This window comes from Urocampus carinirostris, chromosome 13, assembly GCF_059441175.1.
Source record: "Urocampus carinirostris isolate Australia breed hairy pipefish chromosome 13, RoL_Ucar_1.0, whole genome shotgun sequence".
NCBI classification, from domain to species: Eukaryota; Metazoa; Chordata; class Actinopteri; order Syngnathiformes; family Syngnathidae; genus Urocampus; species Urocampus carinirostris.
Genome location: NC_142361.1, coordinates 3,514,228 through 3,541,813, shown reverse-complemented (window position 1 = coordinate 3,541,813; position 27,586 = coordinate 3,514,228). Strand labels below are relative to the sequence as shown.

The 27,586-nt window shown below is 41.1% G+C and overlaps 1 long non-coding RNA gene across 1 annotated transcript in view; it reads right to left on the bottom strand.

The window, feature by feature from the left end:
* The window catches only part of LOC148353507 (uncharacterized), a 123,798-nt gene that overhangs the window by 17,096 nt on the left and 79,116 nt on the right, over nt 1–27,586 (bottom strand). Inside the window, exon 2 of the long non-coding RNA XR_015852422.1 lies at nt 23,160–23,247. This is a non-coding gene — a long non-coding RNA (uncharacterized LOC148353507). The remainder of the gene's footprint in view (nt 1–23,159; nt 23,248–27,586) is intronic.

The following is a 27,586-nucleotide window of genomic DNA, read 5'->3' as shown; positions in this document are numbered from 1 at the left end:
ACAGAAATACTACAAAAATACCACTACAGTAACACTATAATAGAAAATAGTTCTACATAAATATGACAAGAGAAGTACTATGACAATACAACTAGAGTAATATTAAAAAAATACTTAAGAAATAGTACAATGATATTAGTATGGAAATACCTCAAAATACTTCAACAGAAATACTAAGAAAATACTACATAAATAATACAGAAAATACAATAACAGAAATACTACAAAATAAAACTACAGTAATACTACAAAAATGATACATTGCTATGGAAATAATACAAAAATACTACTGTGGAAAAAAACTACAAAATACGACAAAATAAAATTACAGTAATATACGGTAATAGAAAAATCTGACTGCAGAAAAACTACAAAAGTGACACAAAAATACAACTCAAGTAATACTACAAGAATTCTAGAGATATACTACAAAGATTGTACCAGAGAAATACCACAAACAGACAACCTCAGAAATACTACAAAAGTGAAGCTAGAGTAATACTATAGCAATTCATTATGACTACAGAAATGGACAAAAATACTACAAAAATACAACTACAGTAAAACTACAGATATACTACAGAAAAATTACAAAAAAATTATCATATGGAAATGCTGCAAAAACACCACTGTAGAAATACAGTGTGAATAAAATAAAATAAAGTGTGAATTTCCCTACGGGGATGAATAAAGTATCTATCTATCTATCTATCTATCTATCTATCTATCTATCTATCTATCTATCTATCTATCTATCTATCTATCTATCTATCTATCTATCTATCTATCTATCTATCTATCTATCTATCTATCTATACAATACAACAAAATAAGGGTACAATAAAAATACACATTCCTACACAAATGTTACAGAGTTCTGACTGCATAAATACTACAAAAATACAACAAAAATACAACTGAAGTAATACTACAAAAATACTACAGATATACTACAAAAATTGTACTAGGGGAATACTACAAAAATACAACTTCAGAAATACTAAAATATTATGACTACAAAAAAAGGACAAAAAGACTACAAAAAGACAACTACAGTGATATTACAGATATACTACAAAAATTCGACCAAAGAAATACTACAAAATGCTACAGAGGAAATACTACGATGCAGTGCGAGGAATCAATGGACTGAACCATTTCAACACAGTGGAATATTTCTGACTCTGCATTGTTCACATTTCTGCTTTGTGCTACTTTTTAATTTTTTATCTAGCATTTTTCATCATATTTTCATCCCTCCTGTCCTTTATTAAGGAAAAGAGAGTTTTTAAAATGCTATAGTTTTTTTGGGGGGGGGGACTTGAGTTGAATTTGGAGGTGCCAAATGGGCTGGTTACGCCCATGTTTGTGCAGTTTTGTCTATAAATTATTTTGTGGGCATATCCTTGTAAGGGAAAAGATTGGAGATTGGTTTCCTTCCTGCAGTTGATTGTGTGAGTGGATTCCTCAAGACGTTCGGGGCGGACTGTGTCAGCTTCCTGCTCAACAATGAGGTTGTTGAGCTCACCAGCTTGAAAGAAAACTTCCCTCAAGATGTGCCGCCAGGCTGCCTTGAAGATGACAAAAACTGTGGGATCTTTTGAACACACTGAAGTTTTTTTTTTTTGTTTGTTTACAGAATTCTCAATTGTTAGGGCCCGGTCACACAGCCTTTCACGGGCGTATCGAGGCTGAATCACGGCCAGAAATTTCTGCCCGTGAAGCAGACGCTGTTGGACGCTTTGAGATCGCGATACAGACGAGATACAGCCGTGCTTTACACGCGGCAAGAAATTCACACGCGGTTGGCCGCGCAAAAAGTTTTGCGCTGCTCAAAACTTTGGACCACGGGTAACCGCGGGCAGCACACGTGGTACACACAAGGTAATGACGCGGTACAGACGCGGAACGACATGCTATGGCCGCGGCCAGGGCGTGGTTACACGCGGGTAGGACGCGAAATTTTAGCGGGTAATCGCTGGTGGAGCACGGTCATAGCACGTTTGTTCTGCGCCTGTATCGCGGCGTTATCACGTGAATTAGCGTGTGTAACGCATGTGACGGTCAAACGCCTTTCTCCGCGATTAGCCGAGCACACGTCAGTTGTGCTCGAGACGTCAAGCGGTGAACATGGATTCCCGTCACCGTAGTGACCTCGTCTTAATCCATTTTTATTTTTTGACATTTCTTTTCATTTCATAACAAGATAATAAAATAAAAATGAAAAACTATTACAATAATAACATATTGGCTTCTTCTTCGGTGCCATAGCTTGAAATCTCTATCTTCACGGGACTGTGTCTTGAGCGGTTATGATTTCCACAGCCCGGCTCGGCAGCTTTTATACGCGTGGTCCACACGCGGAAAGGACGTGAAACTGACGCGATGAGGAAGCGGAACAGTCGCCGGCGTCTGTTTTGCGGGCATACCACGGATAAACAGCGGGTTAGCCAATTTTGCGCATTTTCTACCGCGGGCAACCACGGGCAAAAAAAAAATCGCAAAATTTTACCCGCGATACAGACGCAAACGGCTGTGTGACCGGGCCCTAAGTTTGCTGGGCTCAGATTGTGTGATGCTTTTTGGAACACACAGGGCCCTCGCTACTTCATGCTTCAGTAATCACTAGTTTACTGCTTCGTGCATTTTGAATGAACCTGATTTTGTCTTTATTGTTATTGACATTATTGTATCGTGCATTTTGTTCAGTTAGATAGTGGACCGCGGAGAGAGATTAGAGAGTGTGCTCTCTTGGGTGGATGTGACTGTGTGCGCGACTGTGATAGGCTGGTGTATGCTGTCAGTGAAACAGCTGGGGTGGGCATGTGCAGTCAATGTCTCAAACAGTTTTTAGTGGTTCTTTGAATCGAAAAGATTTTCAACAATTGATTTGGTCTTTGAAGGCAGATGGGTGGATCAGTGGTTAGCGCGTGTGCGGCACAGTTCTGAGGTCATGAGATCAAACCTCCTGTGTGGAGTTTGCATGTTCTCCCCGTGCTTGAGTGGGTTTCCTCCGGGCACTCCGGTTTCCTCCCACTTTCCAAAAACATGCATGTCAGGATAATTGGCCGGTCCAAATTGTCCCTAGGTGTGAATGAGCGAGCGAATTGTCTGTCCCTGTGTGCCCTGCGGCTGTCAACCAGTTTAGAGTGTCCCCTGCCCACTGCCTGAAGACAGCTGGGATGGGCTCCAGCACCCCCGCAACCCTACTGAAGATAAGCGGTACGGATAATGGATGGATGGATTTGTTCTTTGTGAAAAGCGAGAAGAGCGCAACAAAATTGTGATCACCAGCGGGTGCTACGTGTATAAATATTGAGTTCCAAAGGTGACTCGGGCGGCGTCCGGGAGAAGGCAACAGCAGTGCTGCTGGTACGGCAACTGTGGATCCTCTATTTTGCCAATGCCAGGTTTATTAGCCATGAAACGGATGACCTGGATCAACAACTCATGGAAAACCACTTCATTTGGGTCGGTTTTATTGTAATCATTGCGGAGATCAGTCTCCATTCCAGGACACCCGTTACTAGCGAGCAGCAAGCAGGCCAGTCTTTGAATGGCTTTCTTACACTAAAAGGAGAGGCCCTCAAATTTAGTTTTACTTTTGTATATTTACAATAAAAACATTCATTTGACTGCAAGTATGTGTTGTGTTATTATTTGTACATCTATAATTGTTATTTTGTTAGGGTCGTATAATTTGAGTCGGTAATGACGTCATCACAAGGTAAGTTTAACCCTTTGGAGCCGTGAGGTAAAGGTGCGACGCTACTTTACGTTTCTTTGGAGGTTTTGGTTCCCATAAACTTCGAAAACAGAGATGTGTCTCTAGAACAAAAAACACACACATACACATATATATATATATATATATATATATACTCAGTAGCCTAGATGGTAAGGCGCCCGCTTTGAGACTGGGAGGTCGGTGGTTCGCGCCCCGGCCGAGTCATTCCTAAGACTTAAAAAGTGGTCGGCGGCGCCCTCTGTTGGCTGTGGCTGCATCGGCTCGCTACAACGGGTCAGGTGCAATCGACATTTCGTTCTGTGTACATTGTTACACAGAATGACAATACAAGGAAATTATTATTATTATTATTATTATTATATATATATATACCCACTTAAACCAAACGAATACATTAACACCACCCTCGCTTTGCTTGCAGGTGATAACCATTCATAAATTTCTTGTGTAACCCGTAGTGACTTTTCCAAGTTTGCACGAAACGAATGTTTGATAATCGTCACATTTTGTAGTCGTGTTGCTGCACATACGCGAGCGCTAAACAGTGAGTGTTTGCACACATCTGCATGTTTAGCAGCGAAAGCAGAGATTGGGCTTTCATGATGAAACTCTGCTGCAATTTGAAGTCGGCATGTAGCCGGAGGGAAGGTGTGGGGGGGTTTAGGTGTGGATGCGGGAGGGATGGAAGGAAAGCGATAAGGCAAAATGACGGAAAACAAAACATTACGGGGTGAGGGGAGCAACACAGGACATGAAAGCAAAGTGTAGTTTGAGTGAGTGTGCTTGTGTGTTTCAAGGATTGTCTACGGGTGCTTAATTGCAGCGTCTGCAGCGCATACAGCTGCCGTGGCTGGCTTCCTTGCAGCCTTGCAACCCCCCCCAGGAGGGCCATTTGGATCACCTTAAGGCCAGAAAAAACAAGAGGAGATCGGATGGGGGCTAGTTTGGCAAGCGCTAAGAAGAGGTTGCATCATCAGTGAAGAGGGAGTACCCTCTGCGCCATACTGATAAACATGAAGTGTTTAACCTTGATGCTCCATGTGGCCCAGCCGCACGGACGAGCCTCAAAGCAAACCTCCTGTGAGCTGACCTTGACTTTTTTGGCAGGCAGGTATGGATAGGATGTGTGTGTGTGTGTTTTTTGTGTGTGTGTGCGTGTGTGTGTGGGGGGGGGGTTTAACTGTTCACATGTCTGATTATGCAGAGCAGGGGTGTCAAACTCATTTTCACAGAGGGCCCCTGTGAGCGTAATGGCTGTCTTTAAAGGGCCTGATGTCACTTATAAATGTAACTAAATGCCATTGACTGAATGAAAAGGTACTCACTCCTGCATGTAAAATAACTCTATGACGTATTCAAGTCACAAACATTACAGTTGCATAGAAAACGACAAAAAAAAAAAAAATCCTTTGATAAATATTGTTTACGTTTTTTATAGTATAATTAGATGATGAGCAGAATTTTTCTTTTTTATTAAATTTCTGCCTCATTTACCATGCTTTGTGGGTGTGATTTGATAGCTGTGTCAGTGCCTTTCATAGCCAGTTTTGGGCATGTTACTTTATTTAGGTAATTAGTTATAGTTAAATATATATATAAACATACGTAAACATGTCTGATTATGTAGAGCAGGGGTACATAAATGCACTTGAAAACGTACATAGATAAGCACAAAAAAATATGAAAAAAACATATGTAAACACTTGCAGAAAGGTACATAAATGCGCATTAAAGGTATGTAAATGCACACACAATAACCTACGTAATCGCACGCACAAAAATACACGTAAATACACACAAAACGCACGTAAACACGCATGAAAACATGAGTTAACAGGCAATAAAACATATGTAAACAAGCATGAAAACGTACGAAAAACAGATGCAAACATGAAATAAAATATACATAAACCTGCACAAAATTGGACATAAATATGCATAAAAACATACAGAAGCACTCACAAAAAGGTACATAAATTCACACACATAAGCGGACGTAAACGCACACACAAAGACGTACGTAAACACGTATGAAAACCAATGTACACACTCATAAAACGTACGAAAAACACATAAAAAGGTTCTTAAAAACATAAGTAAACATGCAATAAAATCTGTTAACACGCATATCAACAAACGTCAACGCATGCACGAAAACACATGTAAACACGCACAAAAACGTACGCACCACTTTTGACCGTCAGTTACGGTAATGGTGTTTTTAACAGCGGAAAAAATAATTAGTTACATTACCCATTATTGAAAAAATGACACCGTTACGTAACAGCGTTTTTCGTAATGGCGTTATTTAATAACAGCGTTATTCATAACTAAGTAGTATGTTCATAATTCAATAGTTTACAAAAGCATAATTACAGGATGAGCTCAACAAATTTCCAAGTATTTACCTGTTCAAAACCAGATAAAAAAAAAACAATATTTGCAAAGTACAGAGAGTCAAGTCAAGTCATGTTTATTTGTATAGCCCTTAATCACAAAGGCTCTCAAAGGGCTGCACAGACCACAGATTATTGCAAACCACACACTATTATTACACCATCCCCTGATCTAAAACCTACATGCGGGCAAGGAAAAACTCAAAAACCTCAACATGAGGAAAATAAGGAAACCTTGAGAAGGGACTGCAAACGAGGTAATCCCCCATCCAGGATGACCAGGCTGCAATGGATGTTGCAATAAAATATTACAAAGCTATTGTCAACATAAAATAAAGGTTATTCATATGCTGTAGAATAAGTGTGTTCTAAGCCTCGATTTAAACAGATCGAATATCAGGGGGAAGAGCATTCCACAGCACCGGGGCCCGAATGGAGAACGCTCTTGAACCTGCTGATCCCTTCTTGGCTCTTGGGATCACTAGTAGACCAGCATTTTTAGAGGGAAGGCTCAGGACCGGAATATAGGGGGAAATTAAATCTTTTTTTTTTACATTTTAAATAGGAAGAAAGTGACGTCTGAATGATATAGCAAAAGGTAGATGAAAGCTAATCAACATTGTTATCATTATTCTTGTTATCATTATTGTTATTATTATTATGATTATTATCATATAAATATAATGGTAATAATAATTATAATTATTATGACTCGTTAATTGTTATTATTGTCATTATTGGTGACTGAATGATATTAGGAGATTACTAGCATTATAAAGTTAATAAAAGGGTAAAACTAAATTAATCTGGTAGGATAAAAACAGTGATGAAGTGGTGATACTGATGATGATAAAGAGACTGTGTATCCACAGAGCCAATGTGTTGAGAGGTGTTAGGTGTTTGTAAATACACAGAAGACCTAACTTTGGTACACAATTATTAATCAAGTCAAAGGGGTAGTATTTAATAAGTATTTGCCTCTTTCTACTCCCTTTCAAACATGTACGATAACATTGTGTTTTTTTTGTTTTGTCATGTTCGAAATAAGTTTAATTCATTCATAAATTCATAATAGATTTAGCTTCTTGGTTTTTCTCTAAAATTGCACCTGACACACTTGAATTTAAAATGTACAAAAGAAAAATTCCAGGGTGCTATGCCTCCGGACTCCCCTACACCAAAGGTGTCAAACATAAGGCTTACAGGCCAGATCAGGCCTGCCAACTGCTAATGCTTTTTTAATTCGGCCGGCGAGACAACACCAGGAGAACCACTAGGAAAAAATAAGCTGCAGTTTGATATTTGTCCACTTGATGCCACTCTCTTTCTTTTTCTCTCTCTTTTTATTTTTCTCTTTCTTTCTCTATCTTTCCATTTATTTCTCTCGCTATTTCTCTTTTTCTCTCCCTTTTTTCTCCTTTATTTCCTTTCTTTTCTCTTTTTCACTTTTCACTGTCTCTTCTCTCTTTCTGGCTCTCTTAACCTCTCTGTCTTACATTTTCTCTTTCTTTTATCTCTCTTTCATTATCTATCGTCTGTTCTTTCTCTTTCTTGTTCTCTGTCTTTCTCCCTCTCTCTCTCCCTCTCTTTTTTTTCTCTCTTGTTCTCCTTTTAATCTTCTAGTCCGGCCTCCGTGAAAGTTCATGTGGCCCCAGCGAACATGAGTTTGACACCCCTGCCCTAGACTGTTCACTCACCAGGGTCCTCCAAAATTCTATGTGAAACACTGTGGTCGTATGAATACGTTTATAGAATAGTCTTAGAGGAGGCAGCAACGGGAAAATAAAGTGTGCGGCGCATGTTTATTTGGCGCGCTCCGCCTCGGGCTTGCTCCCTGTTTGCTGCGTGCCTTCATTTCAATTCAGTCAAGATAAAGCCGCCATTTCGTTCCCTTTATTCTAAATTGGGGGAGCTCGTCTTTCCTCACCTTGTTTGCAGAGCCAGGCGGCCAATCAGAAGGGAACACTTTCACGCCTGTAGCATTTTAATACTTGGCTTTTCTACATCGTGAGCTGTTTTTATTGCCTCTTTTTGTGGGGCTGGTCTGTTTTAAATTCAAACAATATGCATTTTGTTACCTTGATCAATTATAAAGTAGTCAAAGTGAGTGCCTACTTATATAGCAGTTCATTTTTTGCATAGAGCTGCATATAATACATTTGAGCGACCATCTGTTTAGGTTATACAATAGGGGAAGAATTTGAGTTTGCGATGTAAAGCGGCTCTCGACCTCTTCTCCTGTGTACCTGTGTTTACTCATCTTCATTCATGAAATTTTTCCTAAAAGCCACGTGAACTCTTTCCACAATGGTTTTAATGTATGTTTACGTTTTGAATCGTCATAAAATTTGCTTCCTTTGAATATTTATTCTGGGGCTGAGGTTTTGGCTTGATTCCTAACCACTTATCCATTTTTGTTGTGTTCTCTGTGTGTCTAGTTCAATAAAATCTTATTTTTGAAACTATCAAAACTTGAAACACACACACACCTTTAATGTATTCGCCATCAGTAAAAGGTTTTCTGTGCTTTGCCATGCAGTGAGCAATGTGATAGCTTGCTCCACTGCTGACCTTTGTAGAAGTGACAAATATTTTCAGGGTCTGTGTTTGTTTGCCGTACCTGGACACAACACGTTTTAATGTCTCCGCCTTTCCAGACTCGTCTTTGAATTGATTTTCATGTTTCATCTCGTAATGACGATTTCGTTGTCACAGCATATCCCATGTTGTACAATGACAATAAAGGCATATTCTATTCTATTCTATTCTATTCTATTTAACACTTGACGTGCGAGGTACAACGCTCTCGAGGCATAATGCACAAACAGCACGGTCATTTTTTGTACAAAGCCTCAGTCATCTGTCCACGCTGGCTAAAAAGAACGAGATTTTTTTCGCTGGAGGAGCTGTTGTGATTCGTTCATTTATCGCGCACCGGTGTTTCTGTGGGTGGGTTAAAACACAGATCTTCTACGAGGCGCGGTGCAGACACGTTTACACACGGAGCAGAAGAGGAGGGGCGGCACAGAAAAGCCTCTAAATAACACAGCGTGCAACTGAAAATGTCTAAATTTCACCTAAAAATGCGTATTGAAAAAAAAATCATTATTTTTCCGTGCGCTTGCGTGCCACTGGTTAACCCCTCGCGTGCCACTGTTGGAACGCGTGCCATAGGTTGCCGACCCGTGCCCTATACCCATTCAAAAAGTGTGTTTACTTGGGTGCATTCCTGGAAACAAGCAGTTTCCCTTCCCGGGATATTCTGGTCAAGCAAATAACTGTGGACTTGTAGTACAGAAACAAATTAAACACACAAACTCCAGTTTGTCTCTCTAGAAAGTCTGGTATATTGGTTGATTTGTTGACATTTACATTCTATGTTCTTTAAAGACGATTTTGATTCTTAAAAAGGGTGCCAAACTGGACCACAAACCATCTCTGCCCACATCTCAGAAAGTTGTACCCAAAACAATATTTTTCTTTTCTTCATCTTTCTCTGATTCAAACATATTCATGGAATCAACGGATTCCCAAACATAAGCAATCTCAATTAGGAAAGGCAGATGCATAAAGAAAGGAAAAGGCTTCCTCCAATCAGCAAGGCGACCGTTGACAAAATGGTATTACCACACAACAAACACACTTGTAATGAGTTTGAGCATTCACCATATAATATATATATATATATATATATATATATATATATATATATATATATATATATAGATACAGGGTTGGGTAGGGTTACTTTAACTTGATTACTTTCAATTACTTTTGGATTACTCCAATACCAAATATGCTAATAAAAGACAAAAGAAACTAAATATGAATGAAATTACTAAATTTTGTTGCAGGCTTGGGGAGTAACAGAATACATGGAACGGCAAAAATGGATAGGGTGTACATTGTCACACACATGCCATTGCCGGGATACAGCTTATCTACAAAGAGTGAGGATGATGCTTTATACCAAGTGTCTCCAACCTTTTTCAAGCTGAGTGCTAATCTTTGTTACTAATTATTGCAATGGGCACCCAGTTTTATATGCATTTTAAAAATAACAACATTTTCTGTTCGTTCTATGTTGCTACTATGTTATTACCAGGTTAATTATTGGAAGATAGGTTAAATAGACTGAGTCAACATTTTTTTACATTTTATCTAGCATTTTTCATCATATTTGAGCCTATACTGTCCTTTATTAAGAATTAAAGAGAGTTGTTAAAAAAATCAAATAATTTGCTTGAGTACTCCCAAAAACGGGCTGGCCCATGCTTAGAACAATATTTCATTTTCCATAGAGATTGTGATCTTTGGTCTTGATTAAACATGCAAACTGCTCACAAAAGTTAACTTGATGACTGTCGTGGCAAATTCCTTTAGTGGAGGATCAACATATTTTATATTTATAAATCATAGTCTATTTACCATCTTTATCTGCATGAAAGTAATCAACCCCCCTGTAAATGTCATGGAGGAGACGCATTTGCACGTCACACTGTGTATTTGTATATTGTATTCTTTTGGCTTTATTATTGTACTGTTCTCAGCTCAGGGATGCTGCTGGAAATGTGAATTTCCCTTAGGGGATGAATAAAGTATCTATCTATCTATCTATGAAAGACTAATAAATCACAAACAAGTGTTTGACTGACCTTGGGGGTATTGCACCAAACCAAAATAAGGGATTAAGCCGGGATATGTTTGTTATTTTGGCTGAATTAAGCTTTAAGTGTGTTTCATAAATTTCGCTTGCTCAGTTACTATGGCGATTTATTCTGTGCCTCTCGCCTGCTCCAGATACAAACATCTACACAACAAGGCTATGCTTATAACCAGACATACATCTGGTACTTATACTGTCAATTGTGTGAATAATGAATGGGTTTTACACTACTTCCATAGTCTTTCTTGATGGTTTGCATTATTTTATTTACCTTGCAATAAAATTTCACACAATGTCTGCACAGTAGTCCCTCGCTCTAACACCGTTCACCTTTCACGGTGATTCTATTTCATGGATTTTCATCATGCTTTGTGTTTTGTTTGGCTAAACAGTCGCTATGAGAGTATGCATTGGTAAAAAAAAACATTTTAACATGTAAGATATAACAGTACTGCTTGGGGCTGTTCTTTTTTTTATAATATGTATTAGAGCATTTATTCGTAATTGTGAAAAAAGTTCTTTATTCTGCTGTCTTGCAATAACCCCTGATTTGTGACTAGAACGAGGAGCAAAGCAAGTGTTTACTGCACAAATATTTTCCAAACTCGAAACTCTCCTCAAGGATGTTGTCGGGAAAGAGCGCTTGCATTATTTAGTGGACGACAGAGACTAACACATTTGGTTCGACCCTTTTTGAACTCTGTAATATGCTGTTCTTTTTTCGACTATCTGAATTACATTTTTAAAAACCACTGTTTTGCTTGGTAAAGCAAATAATCAAGGGGAAATTAAGATTTCATGCAATCAGAATGCTTATCCTCTGCGCTACTGATGTATTTATTTTGTCTTTAATATTGGACACCTGTTAAGGAGATTGCATAAGATGCCAGTTCGTTATTTTACACTGCTTGTTGTTGTTTTGACTATTTCGGTCTATATCGTCTGCATCATTATTGTCAGCCAATAATGTTGCTGTGCTTTAATATCCACACCCTTCAAGGCTGATCTGCTTTTGCAACCTAAGAGATGGAATAAGAAAGGGCTCGTAATGACAATGTAATTCACCTTTTAGTCAAAGAAACATTTTTTTGCCACTGAGAAAAGTTGAAATCTACTGCTTGATTCATATTCCAGAAAAACTATAACAAAAAGCCACCGTGTGTATTTTAAAGCGACCCCCAAGTGCTGTAATACTACCTAGTTAATTTATATAATATGATACATTATTTAATGGGTGTATTCTGGTCATTTTCTGTTTTAATAATGGACAATTTCAAGAGAGATTACACAGTTTGTTATTTTAACTATTATACATCACTGCTGTTGGTTATTTTGACTATTATCCACTGTTTACATCATTGTCACTATCAGACAATCTTGTTGTTCTTTGGTTTTAACACCCTTTAGGTCAGATCTACTTTTGTAACCTAAAAGATTTAATAACAAGTGAGAGCTTAGGAAAGAGCTTTTAGAACAGGTTGTAATTTTGTTATCTTCGGTTTGAGTTCTCCCTGTTCTTCTTTGTAAGTTCAAAATCCATTTATGTGTATGTCTTTTCTTTTTGTTTTGAGTGACTACTAAACTGTAAACTCATCAGCTACATAAAGTATTCGTTCACAACAGGTACTCGTGGTTAAACTTCATTTTATTCAATCATTGTATGTTTGAAGGGAAATCGAATTAAAAGGCGTAACAAAAATGAAGTATCAGTATTATGGTATTTTCACAATTGTCAAACCTCAAAACAAGTCAAATTGGACCCGGGCTTAATAAAAGGCCAACAATGTGACGCAATTACTTGCATGTTGGGCTCTATGACATGAACAAATGATGAAAGTCGGATGCAACGCCAGGTTGAAAGGTGGAAACCCAACATTTGTAGGATGTAAGTGGTTTATTTTCATGTTTAAAACATTGTGTGGGCGTTAAAATCTGCTTAAAAGCTGTTATGGTGAACATATCAAAAACATCTTTCCGCCTCAACCTTTTGCTTTTGGCTTCTTTAACGTCTCACAGCAGAAACTTCTAAGAGCGTTTGTTGCATCACGTTAAGAGATAATTACAATGACAAGAAGTGCGGCTTTTGGAATGATAACAGTAATCCGTCGCTGTATTGCGCTTTACTTTTGCAGTCATGATACTTCACACATTTTCATCATTGTGTTCTGCAGCAGACAAGACACCACAATTGCTATCTTGGGGGCAGGTTTCTGGGGGCTTTGTGTGTTGGATGGGTGGGTAGGTGTGAGTGTCTTTGAGCACGGCTGTGATAGGCAGGTTTATGCTGTCAGTAAAACGTGAGCGCTAAAGTCAATGTGAGTACCCAAAACAAACTGCGAAGGACAGCGACAGCTCGTATTATAGCGGCTCATTACATTGAAAATAAATCTATCAATTAAATTGGACTCTGAGGAAAGTCAGAAGAACCCCAAAAAATGCTAATCACCAGCCGGTGGTCTGTAGATTGTTATCGAGTCAAGGAAGAGACTAAGGTGGCGTGGGGAGAGGAAGCAATCGCCGGGCTGCAGGTCCGGTTTACTGCCACGGCGATGTAACAACGCTCACAAGCCCCCCCTACTGAGCCTGTATCTCACCAACACCTGATCCATTACTCATGAAATAGATGACCTGGCGCTCCAACTCTTTGGAAACTGCTACACTCATGACTACTATATTTTCATCTCCAAAGAGAACTGGCTCAATCCAAGGATGCCCACTACTAATGTGTAGCTAGTTGGCTGCTCTCTGCATCGCTTTCTTACACTAAAAGGAGAAGCCTTCCAATTTTGTTGTTCTTTCACCTGCAATTCTGTGGTCTGTGTTTTACTGTAGACCTCCATCCATCCATCCATCCATTGTCTTCCGCTTATCCAGCAGCGTTAAAAGGGAAGTCCAGACATCCCTATCCCTAGCCACTTCCTCCAGCTCATCCGACGGGACCCCGAGGCGTTCCCAAGCCAGCCGAGAGCCATAGTCTCTCCAAAGTGTCCTGGGTCGCCCCCGGGGCCTCCTGCCGTTGGGACATACCCGGAACACCTCCCGAGGGAGGCGTCCAGGAGGCATCCTTATTAGATGCCCGAGCCAACTCAACTGACTCCTCTCAACACGGAGGAGCAGTGGCTCTACACCGAGTCCCTCCCGGATAACTGAGCTTCTCACCTTATCTCTAAGGGTGAACCCAGCCACCCTGCGGAGGAAACTCATTTCAACCACTTGTATCCGGGATCGTGTTCTTTCGGTCATGACCCAAAGATCATGACCATAGGTGAGGGTAGGAACGTAGATCGACCGGTAGATCGAGAGCTTAGCCTTTCGGCTCAGTTCCCTCTTCACCACGACGGACCGGGTCCGAATGACGGCAGACGCTGCACCGACCCGTCTGTCGATCTCCCGTTCCATCCTACCCTCACTCGTGAACAAGACCCCAAGATACTTGAACTCCTCCACTTGGGGCAAGACCTCCTCTCCGACCCGGAGGGAGCATACCACCCTTTTCCGACTGAGAACCATGCCCTCAGACTTGGAGGTGCTGATCCTCATCCTAGCCGCTTCACACTCGGCTGCGAATCGCTTTAGCGAGAGCCGAAGATCATGGCCTGAGGAAGCCAACAGCACCACGTCATCTGCAAAAAGCAGTGATGCACTGAGGCTCCCAAATCGGAATCCTTCCCCGCCAAGGCTGCGCCTAGAAATTCTGTCCATAAAAGTTATGAACAGGTGACAAAGGGCAGCTCTGGCGGAGCCCAACCCTCACGGGAACGAATCCGACTTACTGCCGGGAATGCGGACCAGACTCTGGCACCGGGCATTCAGGCACCGCACAGCCCAGATAAGACTGTGCGGTACCCCATACTCCCGAAGCAACCCCCACAGGGCTTCCCGAGCAACACAGTCGAATGCCTTCTCCAAGTCCACAAAACACATGTAGACCGGACAGGCAAACTCCCATGCACCCTTAAAGACCCTGCAGAGTGTATAGAGCTGGTCCAGTGTTCTACGGCCAGGACGAACACCACACTGTTCCTCCTCTCCAGTACCCCTGAATAGACCTTACCAGGGAGGCTGAGAAGTGTGATTCCCCTGTAGTTGGAACACACTCTCCGGTCCCCCTTTTTAAAGATGGGAACCACCACCCCAGTCTGTCCCCAATGTCCATGCGATGTTGCAGAGACACGCCCACAACATCCAGAGCCCTAATGAACTCCGGGCGGATCTCATCGACCCTTGGGGCCCTGCCACCGAGGAGTTTTTTGACCACCTCGGTGACTTCAACCCCAGTGATACGAGAGCCCAACCCAGAGTCCTCAGGCTCTGCTTCCCCAGAGGAAGATGTGTCAGTGGAATTGAGGAGGTCTTCGAAGTACTCCGCCCACCGATTCACAACGTCCCGGGTCGAGGTCAGCAGCACTCCATCGGCACTATACACAGTGTTCCCCCCCTAAGACGTCGGATGGTGGACCAGAATTTCCTCGAAGCCGTTCGGAAGTCGGCTTCCATGGCCTCGCCAAACTCCTCCCATGCCCGAGTTTTTGCCTCGGCAACCGCTGAAGCTGCATTCCGCTTGGCCAGCCGATACCTGCAAGCTGCTTCCAGAGTCCCACAGGCCAGGAAGGCCCGATAAGACTCCTTCTTCAGCTTGACGGCATCCCTCACCGCCGGTGACCACCAACGGGTCTGCGGGTTGCCACGGCAGGCACCGACTACCTTACGGCCACAGCTCCGATCAGCTGCTTCGAAAATGGAAGCGCGGAACATGGTCCACTCGGACTCAATGTCCCCCGCCTCCCTCGGGACATGGGTAAAGTTCTGCCGAAGGTGTGAATTGAAAGTTCTTCTGACAGGAGATTCTGCCAGCCATTCCCAACAGACCCTCACAACACGCTTGGGTTTGCCTGGTCGGGCCGGCATCTTCCCCCACCATCGAAGCCAACTCACCACCAGGTGGTGATCAGTTGACAGCTCCGCCCCCTGGTCCTGGTGCCAAGTGCACATATGGACACCCTTATGTCTGAACATGGTGTTCATTATGGACAAACCATGATGGGCACAGAAGTCCAATAACGAAACACCGCTCGGGTTCAGGTCAGGGGGGGCGTTCTTCCCAATCACGCCCCTCCAGGTCTCACTGTCATTGCCCACGTGAGCATTGAAGTCTACCAGCAGTACGAGGGAGTCTCCAGCGGGCGCGCTCTCAAGCACACCCTCTAAGGACTCCAAGAAGGGTGGGTACTCCGAACTGCTATTTGGTGCATAAGCACAAACAACAGTCAGGACCCGTCCCCCCACCCGAAGGCGGAGGGAGGCTACCCTCTCGTCTACTGGGGTGAACCCCAACGTGCAGGCGCCCAGCCGTGGGGCAACTAATATGCCCACACCGGCTCTGCGCCTCTCACCACGGGCAACTCCAGAGTGGAAGAGAGTCCAACCCCTCTCGAGAGGACTGGTACCAGAGCCCAAGCCGTGAGTGGAGGTGAGTCCGACTATATCTAGTCGGAATTTCTCAACCTCACGCTCCAACTCCGGCTCCTTCCCTGCCAGAGAGGTAACGTTCCATGTCCCAAAAGCCAGTTTCTGTAGCCGGGGATCGTCGCGCCAAGGACCCCTCCCTTGGCTGGTACCCAGCTCTCTACGCACCCGACCCCTTTGGCCCCTCCTACAGGTGGTGAGCCCATGGGAAGAGGGTCCCACGTCGTCCCTTCGGGCTGTGCCCGGCCGGCCCCCGTGGGTAAGGGTCCGGCCACTAGGCGCTCGCCAGCTGATCCCACCTCCAGTACTGTAGACCTATAGTTGTTATTTTGACAGTCGTTTCTATTAAATGTTACTGTTATTTATTAAATAAATGCATGTTTCACTTCTGCGCGTTTTGACTATCCCAGGTCTTTTTTGCGATGCAATCCTTGTGTAAAAAAGGTTTACTGTTTTTGCAATACTATCAAGTCAAAATGAAATATGAAATAAATAATTCCTAATGATTTCTTACAAGCTTTCATGAGGGCAACAACATCAAAACAAAATTAAAGTCACAACGTTCAAGATGGCGGCGCTTCCAAACGCAGCGGCTTCACGGGCTCCAGTTGGTCTTTTGTTTTTCAGTGTCCCTTTATCCCTCATATTTTCCCTTCGACTCCCTTCGCAAATACAATAACATCCACAACATCCCGAGGGATATACAGAGACCACCGGATCTCCCTGGGTGATCTGCCTGCCGACAACGACGGAGCAAAAGAAAAAGGCTGCCAGTCGGGTCTGAGCTAAGAAGGCGACCACACAGACAAGCGCTCCCAAGCATGTTCCTAACCAACGCCAGATCCATCGTCCATAAAATGAGTGAATTTGAGCTGCGGATCGCCACCAACAACGTCCGGAATTGAAGTATTTTTGTCATCACGGAGTCTTGGCTTTCCCGACGCTGCATTACAACTAGCAGGACGCACGCTTCACCGGCACGAACGAGACGGAGACTCCGGTAAAAACGGGTTGGAGACTATGCGCTACAATAACAGCCGAATCATTGACACGCACTGCTCACTCGATATAGAGTTTCGAGCAGTATCGTGTAGACCTTTTTATCTACCGAGAGAGCTAACTGTGGTCATTGTGCTTGCTGTTATGTTCCACCAGATGCTAACGTTTCACCGGATGCTAACGTTAGCATAGCGCTAAATCCCCTGCCCGCTGCTATCAATAAACAGCAGCTTGCACACCCCAACGGAGCTTTTATCAACGCCGGCGACTTTAATCGGGCATGTTTACGGACTGTACTTCCCAAATCAATTCAATACGTGGACTGAGCAATTAGGGAATAAAACACTGGACCGTGTGTACAGTAAGATCAAACATCCAGTTGGATCCCCCATCTCTGTTTGTCCCTCACCCCCCTCATACACCCTCCCCTCCGGAGGAAACAAAGCCTATTTACAACAAAGACAGTTAAAACATCTTCTTTGTTCCTTTATCTCTTTGTTTCCTTATCCTCACTGTAAAATGTGGAACTGGAGTCGTCCAATTTCGTTGTCACAATATATCCCATGTTGTAACAATGACAATAAAGGCATATTCTATTCTATTCTATTCTTCATGCTAAAATGTTTCTTTGGAAATAATCTTTGCACTGTTGGCGTAGTCCTTCTGTGTCTCGCTGCCTGTTCAAATTCCGGGATTCAGACTGAACTGAGGAAAAGCAGTTCAGTTGAGGACTTTTGTTACAAAGATAAAAAAAAAAAAAAAGATTGCTGTACTGCGGGCCAGTGATCAGGATACAATATTGGCTTTGAAAAATGTCTCATCCCTCTCTCAAGGATAAAGCCTTGTAATTGACAAAATACAAAATAAAATTTACATTGGTATTTGTTAAGTTTCCGTTGTATGTCTTAAAATGCGCATGTTTCAGTTCAGCAGCAGCGACCTCTCGTGGTGAATTAGCACACCCTGTCAAACAAAAATACCACCTTTTTTTGCATAAGTGAGGGTCCACATACTACTGTTGAAACATATTTGACTCCAGTTTACCTCTAAAGAAGTAATAGATTAAGCATTATAATGGTCTTTGTTTCTTCCCAGAAAAACAGTTCCATCCAAAAACACTTTGATGTTTTTACATAATAGTGAAACTATCTCAGGTGAAAGGTTTATACATAAAAGGGAAAAAGGTCCCAACATTGCAAGAATAATTCTCTTTAACAAACCCTCCTAGTACTCCTCCCCAGCGCATCACTCACCATTTCCCAACAGCAACTTCAAACAGCATCTGCAACACTGCGTTTATTGGCCTCCGTTTAGAGATAAACAAATGTGGAGCATCGCAGCTGAGCGTAGCCTCCAAAATACGTCACAAAGTACAGCTTTTCAAAAGAGGTAAAACTGAGTTATAAACGACTGATAACAGCCCAAAATGATCCAATTTTTTTTCTGAATGAGAGTAATAAATTAATATATTAGAAAAATATTCCTTTACAAAATTTTTACATTTAAAGAAACAACAAGAAAAATTTAGATGAAAATGACACTTAGACTTTGATTTTTCTCTTTGTTCAGCTCCTTTATTTTCAGTTCTTCACCGAGTTGTTTACGTCAGATGGTTTTGAATCATATGCCCATTAAAGATGGCGATTACAAAGACGAAGACATATCTGCAATTGCACCGAAAGAAAACGCAGATGAGGGCTGCATCGCGTAAAACGTGATCCCAATATTTCAAGAACAAAGTGCAACCATACCGTGGAGAATAGTGCCGAATTGTTATTTTTTTGTTGTCATGGTCATTGGTGGTAGTTGCCATGGTAATGGACCAAATTGCATTCGCTTGGTAAAATTCCTCGAGGATTAAAGGAAACTCCAACGACCTGACATTGACGCCAATGAAACAAAAGAGAAAGTCTAGCGTTACGGATAAATAACTCCCATTACTGTTCAATTAGGAATCCATACACTGAAGACTTGATGTGTGAGTGAAAAAAGTCGAGTATTGTGAATTTGTTATAAATATTGAATAAAGTAATGTCGACCTCCCGTCTTGCTCCTGTTATGTTTTATGCAAATACTGTTGCGAAAAACAGAATTTCTCTAGAAGTACTTCTTAAAATTTGCCAGACATCACCACCCTTTTTTAAGATTTGTCCGACAACTGTTTTTTTTATATATTTGTGGATAAAAGTTTCACCAATGCCGAAAAAAAAGTCATATTAAAAACACATATCTTATTGACAAATATTTCCCGTAGAATGCAATAACCGGTTGGAACACTAGTGAGGTTTTTTTTAGATAAAAAGAAAAAAAGCACTTCATATCTTGAATAAAACAAATCACTAATACATAATGAATAAAGCTGTAGCATACATACGCACCTCTGGACCACAGCGTCAAAACTAATATTGTAACACTTGCGCTAATGTGTTAGTTTTTCGTACGCTAAAGGGCAAATTTTGTCCCCCTTACCCTCTTAATGTTTTCCTTATCGTCTGCTGGCTAGTAAGCCAGCACCTGATGATGCAAGCAAGTGCCGAGCGACTGTAAGAACAACGTCTGAAACACCACAGCCCGGAGTTGGGAGGTTAATCCTGTTTACCACGTCACAATGGAGCAACATGAATATTCAGCACAGCACTACTGCAAGTGTTTTGGTTAGCTGTGGCATTAGTTCATAATACAACAGTAGAATCAGTTGCTGTATATTGTGCAAAGTGGCAAAAGGCAAAAAAATCTAGCAATATTAGTTTTTGACCAATCTTTCTGGACAAGATCCCGCGATTGTCATACCCAAGAATTTGAAGCGTCCAAAAATCTTTGTCCAGGTAGTATTACCAGATTGACATGAACAGTGGCTTAGTAGCAAACGTTCAACGATTACTTGGTTTCACAAATATTGTTTTAAATATTTGTCAGCAAAGAATCTTTGTTTTTGTTTTTTTCGGGGGTCATGTGTCTTTTAGTGAACTCCAGATATTAAATCAAGGTTTAGTGCAGGGGTCGGGAACCTATGGCTCGTGAGCCATATATGGCTCTTTTCATAGTACATATGGCTCGGAGATAAAGTACATTTTGCGCATTTACTTAGTGTATTGTTACACATGAAAATGATTGCCGCACGTGCAAAAGCAAAAGATTCCTAACAAAGGGTTTGATACTGACAAAAAGGTTCAGACCAGTATATGTAGGACACAATTTTTACCACAACTTACAAAGTGTCACACCAACAGAACCCGTTTTGACTGTAAATGGCTAAATAATCTTTTATATGGAAGTTAATTTAACGATATATTTTCATTTTTGAGATAATTTATGATGAGGGATAATTTATGATGATAAGCCACATAAAAACTAAATACCCAGGAGCTCTAGTAAAGCACCTAGAGCACTTTGATTGGGTGAGCAGTGGGAATGGGTGGAGCTGAACAGAGGGTACTTGCAATCCCTCTTCTTGATTTGGAGTATTTTGGGACATTTTTACAAAATAACTTTGCCTGCACCTTGTTTTGAAACTATTATTCAGGACAGAAATGACAGCCAAAATGAGCTTCAACACTCTTAAGTAACAGTATCTGGCATTATAATTATTTGATAGATTTTTATCAAATCATCAAACATCAAACAGTAAAATAAAATATGCTGAAGAATTAGCAATTGTCTGGAGAGCGGATTTGGCAGTTATGTTGAGTTTTGTCTTAAAACTTATGGTGCGGCTCTCTTAAAAAAAATCCCAATCATTTTGTTCGCATTGCTTTTAGGGTCAAAAAAGTTTCCGACCCATGGTTTGGGACTTTAGTGCTCTTGTTATTTGACTTTGTCGGACTTCAGAAGCTCTTATCTGTTGCTGACACGTGGTACCTCCTCCTCCAACACGTGTTTCACCTCTACAGAATCCCCGAAGACAGCATATATCATATTAACCACAGGATAACAGTCCCCCCATTTAACTACCAGCAGGAACAGGCAATAGTCCCATCGGCTCCAGTGTCTTGCAGAAGATATCTGCCCTCCTATTATTGTCTTGCAATTCTCAACGGCAGGTGAACAAACATTTTTCTCTGGCATCTCGCCACCACCCTGGTCAACAGGTCTGGCTCCCACAGCAAGGAAACTCTCTAATTGAAGTGCAAGAAAATGGCGCTATGGTTCGAGGGTTTATTCAAAGTGGTAGTGGCGAATTACTGTTAAGACTTCCAGAATTGAAAGTCCATCACACGCAAGGAAAGTCAAAAGAGTGCAAAGAAATCACCACTGGGTGCTCCGTGAATTCTAATCGGTTCCGGGAAAAGACTGAGGCGGCGTCTGGAGAGAAAACAATAACGAGGCTGCAGGTCATAACAAGGCATCCTTGTTGAGCTTGTATCTCACCAACGTCAGGCCAATGTTTTCATGAAACAGAAGACCTGGGGTTACAACTAATGAGAAACAGCTTCATTTGTGATTGTAATAATAACGTAGACCTGGCTCAACCCAGGATTACTGTATACGCTTTAGGAGATCCTAGACGTTTGCTGAAGGGGTCGAGGCTTCCAGTACCTGGCAGAGAGAGAGGGATACAGCCCAGAGGAATCGTTGTTTCTCTCGCAATGAATAATCCTGGACAAGGATCTACCCGACATGCCTGTTTTTATGTCAACTGGTGGCCATTAATAATCTGGCACACCTTATTGATAGATTGGCTGAAATGTGTTGGCCTGCGCCTACTCACTTTCCTCACCTGCATCTCACCTCGTTCCAAACCTTGTCGTCATTATCAAGCTCCTTTTTATTTACTGCAAGGGTCTCAAACTCAATTTACTTAGGGGCCCCCGGAGCTAGGGTCTGGATGAGGTTGAGCTGAATCAGGCATTTCAGTAAAAAAAAACATTCCACTTTACTCAAAAATAAGATCTAAAAATATAAAATCATCAAGAGTTAATATAAAATTAGATCGGTCAATCGGTAATAAATGACTTCATATTTTGTTTGGGCTCCATTTTAATTAAAGGGTCAGTGTGTCTTAATTGACCAGTTGATGTCGCTATATTGTGTGGCGCAACCGAAAATGAGTGCTAAAAAGTGCAAGGAAGAATACAAACTACAGGGACACAGAGTGACCGAACTGCTCCATTTTTCTTCGTACTTTTATGGGCCAGTTTATCGCAAGAAAAAAAACACAAAACGAGAAAATACAAAACACAAACATACAAAATGTTGTTGATGATGTCGATGATGTTCCCGCCCCTACCAAAAGCTATAAATGAGAGCAGCAAACAGGAAGTGCAGCACTGTTTGTACTTTTTTTCAACTACAGGAAAGGATAATGCCAGGTAAAATTTTGTGGTAATGTGGTCTGCTACTGTGGAAACATTAGAAATTTACAAAAAACACATGAAAAAACTCACCTTGCAGAGAGTAACGGGCTGCAACTAGAAATGAAAACATGTGAATCTGTTGTCACTATGGCAACAGAGCCAATAAGACACAGATGAAACTTCATTCAAAAGTTCATTAGCATTACAGTATTTCAAAATATTTTGCAATTGAAGGTATTTTATTTCTCAAGTTGACATGGTAATACAGTGCCTGCTATCTGCTTTCTTTCATTTGACTGGCTTTTGTTCTGAAACCGTTGTAATAGTATTTATATTATGTTTTTCACATTGATGTAGTTGTTTGATAAAAAAAGAAACATTTCGTGCCTAAAATCTTGTTCTGCGTTTATTGTAATTGCAAACTAACTCAATGTCACGGATCAGGCAGACCACAATTGCGTCACGTTAAGAAAGTTTATGTAGGCATGGGGGAAACGGGAGAGAATGTCCGTGTCTGTGTGTGTGTGTGTTCCCCAGTGGCTGAGTTGCGTAGCGGGGTAGTAGGAGATGATGGGTCTGGGCTCACTTACCATGTGTCTGGAAGACCGGGGCAGAAGAGAGGGCAGAAAAGGGTCAAACAAGTCCAGGTTCAGAGTCAGAAGCGCCGACAGGTTCCGGCTGTAGGTGTAGAAGACGATTTAACAAAGGTAGGCTGTAAGGCAGGGCTTTAAATACAGAGCTTGATTGGCAGGGATTTCAAAACAGCCGGTGGTAAATGAAAACAGACAGGTGGAACAGATCAGGGTGCAGTGACAGAAAGGAGATGATTGGTGCTGGTTTCCGGTAGAGAGAGATCTAATGGCACTTGAGGGGGAAGGTTAAATTATTCAATGATTATGACATTTCCAAGAAAAAGGTAATGGTTTTGAGTACCAATCAATACTACCATATATTTACTTGGATCAGATCGATACCAAGATTCCCAGTATCGCCCACCCCTAACTGTTGGTCTTGTACTGGGGTGCTTGAAGTTTGGATTAGAAAGAGACAAGCCACGTCAGGTGTGGCTAATAACCCCCTTTTACAATTGGGGCGCCAATGCCCGTGTTTGACATGTGCTATTTTAATTTCCACAACTGCGACCTTAACAAAAAATCTTAATTAATTAAAGTAGTTCCCCAAAACACCCACATGGTTGCAGCCCACATTGATATCTTACAGGCATCTCTGTGTGAGCACGGAATAATAACAGGCAAGAAATGACGGGGCATAATAAGTAATGCATTTCGTATAGCATTTTTTGTTATTTGTAACAAATTGAAAAAAATAAAAAATCCTTGGAACATTATTAGTTTTTATTGTTAAATTGGCCATGAATTGTGATGTGCATCTCTGTCTCCAGGAATTGCTTCACCATCTTTCACGCAAGCCTATAAAACCCCTTGGTCATGCTGAAAAATAGTTGACAGTACATGGACAAGTGAGAGAGTAAGAATTAAAAACTTTTTAAAATATATTTATCACAGTCCATGTTTCCCCTTTTATCTGGTCTTACAATGTGTCTGTGTTCAGTTCCATTCCCTACTTCATTATAATCCTGAAAAATCCAAGTCTGTTTTTTGTTTTGTTTTTTATTTTAAACTGTTATTAACTTGTCTTAACACATACTGTAGCTATGGTAGATATTGCCATATATTGAATGATTTGGTTGTTCTGAAAAGAAAAGGGCCAAAAGTAATCACTAGTAACGTGATTTCTGAATCTGTCATGGCAAAAATAACAACACAGTCAGTAAAGGGACAAAGAAGAATCTTCAGGCAAGAAAAAGAAACGTAAGTAAAAATAAGAATAGGTCGCCATCGACATTCTTCCTGTCCCTAAGATGTTTAGCTTCAGGTCCTTGATATGGGCCTCCCGGTGGTCCTGATGTCGTCCTGCCGCCTTCCGGAAGAACATCAACCGCTTTTTAACATGTCAGCCAGCCAAGACACCGTTGGATTTTTTATCTATTTATTTATTTTGAGGAAAGTAGGCCAAGAGCGTGGCGAGATGTAGTGCAAACTTGGAGAAGGCAAAGCAACGAGTAAAGTAGAGATTTTCTGTCATGTTCGCCATGTCGTGTTTGATCGACGCGAGACGGACGGTATTCTTCAACGGAGACGAGCTGACACGTTTGGCTCAGCTCCTCATCGCTTGCGTTTCGCTCTGGGAATTTCTTAAAGGTTTTATTCTCAAAAATGACAAACTTCAACTATTTGCGTCGTCAGATTGTCAATTTTTCTCAGCTTGTCTACAATGACGTAACGACACAAGCTGGATTTAGTACTCCCCAAGTATTTTGAGATAGTGTTCCCTCTAAGCTTCCACGAGTCAGAGCAATAACAAAAAGTATCTTTAAGTAGAAGTAACCTCCAGAAAAAAATATATACAAGGATTTGTATTTATGATATGATAATTTATCAAGATCATCTTGTAGAAAACCTTGATTTTGACAAATAGTAAGTGATCGACTGATTTGATATTTTCTGTAACTATAACCCAGTGGATGATAAATATAGTTGTAGACCAGTCCTTTTATATGCCGGATTATTTCAATTAATACATCCGACAGCGCTTGTTTTAAGCCAATCAGCGCGAGCAAGGCAGACGACAGCCCAGCCCTTTTTGTATCACAGAAAAAGAATGGCATGTTCGTGGCTTTATGATCAACTCAACGTGCATAGGATCGATGGGAACCAAAACAAAGTTATTTGTTCTACCGCAAGTGTTATATTCTTATTACGCTGCTCTTGGGTCGGTTAGTTTTCTGTGAGAGACGTTTGTGAGTTACTGCGGCCACTGTACTTGCACATTCCCTCTTTAGAATACGACAAAAACAAATACAAGCGAAGTTGACGTTTCGTAATTAAAGTAAAACTTGTAAATTATTATATCCTCTATGTAACTTTATCACTCACAAATCAGAATCTATTTCAATTTATAATTGGCATATGGCTTCTGACTTCCTCACAGATCGCTGACATTTTGCATCCACTCTTAAAGGGTTATTAGCGTCCTTGGACACCTTGATTCCATGAATATGTACATAGTAATTGAGACCCTTTTCTAGTGTCTTTTGAGACACATTTGCAAAATAAGGACGAAATGAGGCTGGGGGATAGCAACTAAAAAGTCGCTTGCTGTTTTTTCAGCAGCCCCATTTGCTCCACGTGTGATACATGGATATCGTAACAATAGTGGGTGTGGCTAAGCGCTTTCTGTGGGATCTATTACTTGGGCCGAGCGTGACTCTTTTTTTCCTCCTCATTTTCCTATTATGCTTTTTGACCCTTACACACCTCACATGACCCATCTCTGCCATTATACATTTGAAATTACCTCGCTTCAGATCAGAAACCTCTAGGGAAAGAGGCTGGTTTTGTATAATTCAATGTGTACTTTGCTTTAAGCGGAACAACACTTTTTGGGAGAAAGTTGAGCCTCGGGGTTGGCTCCAGAGTTAATTGCCTTCTTGCTGTACCTCCCACAGCGTCTGTGATTTTCTGCTAGCTTCTCAAACCCTCATCACGGTGACTTAGTGGGGTGACAAGCAGATTATTTCATTAGTCTTCAAATTTCCCCCACAACAGTTTGTCGTTGGACAGGCGTTTGTATAATCTAACATAATAACACATCTTGAAATTTTGTGGGGGGAGGGGATGGATTACAATTATGTGAAAAAAATAAGCAGGGAGAAGGCTGTACAGTAGGGGTCAGGGAACCGATGGCTTGCAAGCAATTTATGTCTCTTTTTATAAGTGCATATGGCTCAGAGATAAAATTATATCCATGTTAATCTCATCCGTGTCGTTTAAATCACATCAAGCCCATATACACGTCTAGTGTGCACACACTGTAAATGACATAGCTCCAATGGTAAGTATGGTTCCACCTAGTACATAAAGAGCATTCATCCCACTACAGTTTACAGTCAAGGTGTCACAGCGACAGACCCTGTTTTGGCTGTACTTCGCCAAGAAATCCTTTACACTGAACCTTGTTAAACAATTTATTTCAGTATTGAGACACATTATGATGATAACGCAAAAATCTGTAAACAGCCAGAAACACTAGCCAAGTACACAGAGTAATTTGATTGGAGAGCGGAAGGGGTGGATGAGCTATTCACACAGCGCACTTCCCTCTGCCCAGCGCCATCTGCACTAAAGGCGAATATGTTAGTATTCTCTTTTGCAGTAATTTGTTACACTTTAACTAAATAACACTGCTTGCACCTGGTTTTGAAACCATTATTTATGCAAAAAAATAAAGGTCAAAAAGAGCCTTAATGACTCTTAACTGTAACTGGGATTGAGACAAGTTTAAAGTGGTATGTTTGTTGATATGAGATATAGGCTTTTGGTGTTATTCTCATTCAATACATTTTCTAACGTCACAAAGTGAAATGCTCTGAAAAAAATAGATTTCGAGTGGAGGGTGGGTTTGGCGGTTTTGCTGAAATTTGTTTATGGTATGGCTCTTTCAAAAACAAAAAAAAAACGAAATATTTTGCTATAATGGCTCTTTGAGTCACAAAGGTTCCAGACCCTGGTTTACAGTGTAGCATTTTTAGGGGGTCAAAATTATTTTCATAAATAATCAAAGAGGCAAACTTAATATCTTTATTGTGTGGTTCACATTTTGGAGCACGACAGCAGTTTGTAGATATTTTGACCAGGAAAACGACTGACAAAGCTCATCATCAATCTCATAATTTAAAGTCTGGCTACACTCACAATTTAACCCTGACTTCTTTGTACCGTTTAGAAGTTTCTGTTCGGGGTGAGCTGAATGAACCCAATATGGATATTATACACACTAAGCAAGTATTTAGATTGAATTCATACTATTATACTGGGATCGATACTTCACCCCCCCACCAGTTTCTTCAAACTGCCGCTTTCATAAGTAGATAGTGCAGTCCCTCTCTCACCCAGCACCCTTAGCCATTATCTAAGTTTATGACTTTTAGAACCCC